The sequence below is a fragment of the Lonchura striata genome, chromosome 5, assembly GCF_046129695.1.
Source record: "Lonchura striata isolate bLonStr1 chromosome 5, bLonStr1.mat, whole genome shotgun sequence".
Taxonomy (NCBI): Eukaryota; Metazoa; Chordata; class Aves; order Passeriformes; family Estrildidae; genus Lonchura; species Lonchura striata.
The window spans coordinates 23,733,594-23,738,141 of NC_134607.1; positions in this window are offsets into that span (position 1 = coordinate 23,733,594).

Here is a 4,548-nt window from a genome sequence, read left to right on the forward strand (position 1 = left end):
TGATGTCACCCAACGCAGCCCCGGCCCTCCTCCTCCTCCGCCTCCTCCTCCGCCCGCCGTTAAAGGCGCAACTGCCGCCGCTCCCGGCGCCTTCCCAGCCGCCGTCCCTCAGCTCCGGCGGGCGGAGCAGACACACACGGGCTCGGTTTTGGGGACCGCGACCCCGCTGAAGGTTCCTGCTCAGCATGGAGCAAGCCCACCCACGGCAGCCACCCGCAGCGGGGTAGCCCAGCATGGGGATGGTCGAAGGAGGGTGCTGTGTCCCGTCGCGCTGGCAGCGGATGTCAAGCGGGGGTCCATCAGAAAGGCCCCACTGTGTTCAGGGCTCCTCAGCCCAGGCCCCTCAGGAGTGGGGATGCCCCTTGGGTGAAGCACCTGCAAATCCACACAAATAAGGAAGCACGCACACAAGCCCTAGTGTGGACAGACAGAGGCCCATGAGGCACCCACCAACAGATGGGAGCAAAGCTGGGGCTGCCCCCCAGACCCTGGGGTGTTTGTGGGACAGGTGGGCACAGCAAGCCCCAGAGCACCTCCGAAAGCTCCGAAAGGGGAGCAGGCAGGATGTATCAGACCTTTCTGGGCGTATAGGAGCAGAGCCCACGCTGGGGAACAACTTGGGGGCTTCCGGAAGATGGGGGCTGGATGTGCAAAGGAGCCAGTGGAGGTGCTGTTGAGAGCTCTGGGAGCAGGACTGCAGAAAAAGCTGGAGGCCAGTGTAGTGTGGGCTGGAAGGGACAGAGGGTTCTGTAGAGCAAGAGCCAGATGGTGCCCAGCTTTGGAGGCTCCAGGAGCTGCTCTGGCACAGGCATCCCAAAGTCAAGAACCCCAGTTCCTGCAGTTGGAGATAAGTGTGATGGGGAAGAGCCCTTAGGTGCTTCTAAGCCAGGCCCCTGACATCAGCTTCGAAACATACAATGTAAGCACAGGCTGTCAGCACCAAGAGGCCCAGGCTGCAGCCATGCTGGCATTGTGTGCTGCAGAGAGCAGTCATTGCTCCGTGTTGTACCAAGATGGGGGGCTGCAACCTTCTGAATGCCACTGCCAGCCAGTGCCCATGCTGACTTGACAGTCCACTGAGACCTGAGAGCTGTTCCTCTTTTATGCAAGCCTTTGGGAACCGGTACTGCTTCCCTTTCCCACTGCTGGACCTGCTTTATTACAGAACTTTGCCTACACTTGGAGAATTTAAAATTTAATTGAGTTTTTCATAGTAATGACATTTCCTTGCACATGCTCCATTGAGCCTCTGTTTTTTCACAGCTTATGTAACAGTGAGCAGATGGGAAGGCAGGTAACAGCATGCAGCCACTGCTGGATCCAGCTAAGGGTTGCTCTCCTTCCCTGGGTGGATGCACATCAGCAGAGAGGGGATTTGCCAAAGCCCAGCACTGCTCATGACTTTGCTGCAAGTGGCAGGCTCATACAGGCACTGAGAGAGGTGGGCTCTGGTATGGAGCTGGGAAGGATGGATCTGAATCAGCATCCGGGAGAAGCAGCTCTCTGCATGCCTTGTGGGAGCAGAGTTTGGGGTGACACTGCTTGTCCGGCAGGTGCAAGGTCTGGGAGGACAGTGGCCATACCAACTCTCCCCCAGTTGCTGACTGAGGCAGCGGGAGGGAATTTGAAGAAATCCCTAATGTAGATGAAGCCCTTGGGGATGAAACTGGAGTGTGTACAGACACTAAAGCTACCTTTATTTTAATCATTGACAGCTTAAAATAAGAACTCTTTAATTAGAAACATTCCCTTAATTGAATTGTAATCAAGCTTTTAGTGCTGGCTAGCCATGTGATCTATTAACACCCACCTCTCTCCAAGTATTGCCTAGTTACACCTCTTCTCATGGAATATTTTTTATTAGGGAGCCTGGGCCAGGGGATGTTGATTTTGGCTATGCATGTAGCAGCCAGTACTGTAGGGACCCTGTCTCCATCAGGGATGTCATTGCTCCAGTACTGCAACAAGTATCTTCTGCCCCAGTGTCTGAAAAAGGAAGTTGTTATATATGACAAAAGCAGCAGGATCCCAACTAGAGAGAGGCCAGCCAGGGTTGGGTTGGACAGGGAATAAATTCAAGGGACAAGCAGAATCCATGCTGACAAACTCTGCTGGGCCTTTTCCGTTCCTCACAGTGATCAAAGTGGTGGGTACCTGCAGCACCTTTTCTCCTCTGTGTACCTGTCCAACGAGGAATGTCCTCTCAGGTTAGCATTGTGTTAGGCACCAACCAAGGTACACTAAGGCTCTGTTCAGGCAGCAGCACCTGGAAGGCTGTCTAACCCCCCAGAGCCAGTGATGAGACAAAGCTCACACATTCAAAACAACATTCCTGGATGAGGCCCCAGGAGGCCTCACCTTGTCCCAGTTTGCCTGGAAGGGATCTTTGGGTACAAGAGCATGGAAGGGAATCCAAGCCCCTCAGCTCAGCAACTGGGGCCCTGCACCCAGGACACCTTCACAGGATTCAGACATGGTCAAAGCACCCCTAGATGCTACAGGGAGTGCTGCTGCTGAAGGCAGACAAGCAGAAGATGGGTTACATTTGGCTGCTGTCCTGTTCACATGCAAAGGTCCTTGGGCTGTCCCCAGTGCTCTCATTGCAGCGCTGCAGAGGGAGCCCACAGCAACGTGTCCTGAGCAGATGCTTGTGGGCTGGTGTATCCAAGGGGGCTACACCTCACCGGGCACACAGCCAGCCTCTCCACTGCCCATGATGTCACTCCTCAGGTAGGAAAAGAAAAGAAGGGTTAGAGTTCTGCTGCTTATTCACAGTGTCACGGCTGGGTGGGTGGCCTTCCAGAGTCACAGTATACGATATTCATAGCACCTAGTAAAACTCATGGGAAAGCTGAGCTCCAGTGACCTAGCAGAGCTCAGAGAACTGCCAGGTCACATTTGGCAGCTCTGCCTGATCAACAAAGAGCAGAATCCCATTTCACCCACTCTGTAGAGAAGGATAAACTGCTTTGAAGACCAAGGTCAGTTTGCCACAGAGACACTTGCATGTGCTCAGGAAGTGTGAGCAATCAGGGAAAGAGCAGACAAAACTTTGACACTGTGCTGAGGTTCTACTTCTGCAAGGCCAGTGTAAGTAAGAAGAGATGAGAAGCGAGGACAAACACATTTCCACCTGCCATTCAAGAGCAAAGGTACCTGAGCAGGAAGGTACCTGTGGCTTGACACGTCCAACAGGGCTGCCAGAGTTCTTCAAAGCATTGACTCACAGCTTATTCAGAATGTGCAGCCCCCACTCCAAAAACAGTGATCGATATTCACAGAGCCTCTTTTACACAACATACACCTAGTTTCTCAGGACATTACGAACACTAATAGATTTGCCTTTTCAAAACTCATGCTGAGCGACATAGCAGCATTTTAGGGAAGATCCAGCATTCCTGGAGGGAAGGTCAAAGGCAGCCTGCAAGGTGGGGATGCTGATCTGAGCACTTTACCAGAGCACTCTGCAGTTTAAAGCATTTTCTAGAGTCAGGTGCAAGTCCCCCTTCACATGCAGCAGGGAGCAATAAATACTCCTGCAAATGAGACATCAGGATCCCAGGATAGCACAAGGCTAAAAACAAAGCAAAATGCCAAAATAAATAAAACATAGCTAATAGCTGCCTCTGAAAAGATTGCTGTGAGTGACTCGCTCAGCATCAGGTAGGAAATCCGCAGCAAGGGCAAGGATCCAGGCCAGCACACAACTGCCTCAGCAATGAGTCACCCTTTTCTCTTCACACTTTTGGAAAAAAAAAAAAAAAGAACACAACAACAGAAAGATGATGCTGAGTCCCTCCGAAGAGCCTTCTTTGTGACACAGCCCAGACTCATCCAGAACACCATCTAACCTGTGTGCTACAGGTGTCCTGTGGAAAATAAATCCATGGCCACATAATTAAAGACTCGACCGTAATTCATATGCACGAGGACATTGAAGGGCAGCTGTACAGCCTTGGTGCTGACATTTCTCAGTGATGAGAAATGTGTATTCTGATATAACAGCGAGCAGCAATTGCCTGTTGTCCTCAACAAGGAGCAGGATTGGCAAGAGGTGACATGTGCTGTCGGGTCGCATTTGGGGTAACAGCGCAGGAACATTAAGACCTGGGGGAAGACTTGGGAAAAGACCCTTGTTTGGACACTGGAGAAGTCTCCAGTCCCAGAAACACAAGCTGATACGGCTGTAATATGGCAGTAGCCCCTTTCTCAAATGACCCAGGACTTCCCTGCAGCTTGTGCTCTCATCTGCCTCCCAATTTCATTTGCTGTTCCCCAGATTTTTGGTTCTTTCCCTTGAGTGTCATTCATTCTGTATTCAAATTAGGGAGTTTTATCCACCAGGCTTCCCAGAAGGCGAAAGAGAGGTGGCTAAGAGCTCAGGGCAGAGGAAAGCACTGAGAGATGCAAACGGTGCATGACACATAACAGCAGCTCTAGAACGGAGAGCCCTCCCAGTTTCCCCCTGCAGTGCTCCGCCCTGGAAAAGCCCATATGTTGTCATAACAGCCTCAGAAACCAAAAGGGTTGGGCAGGTTAGCAAAGGTT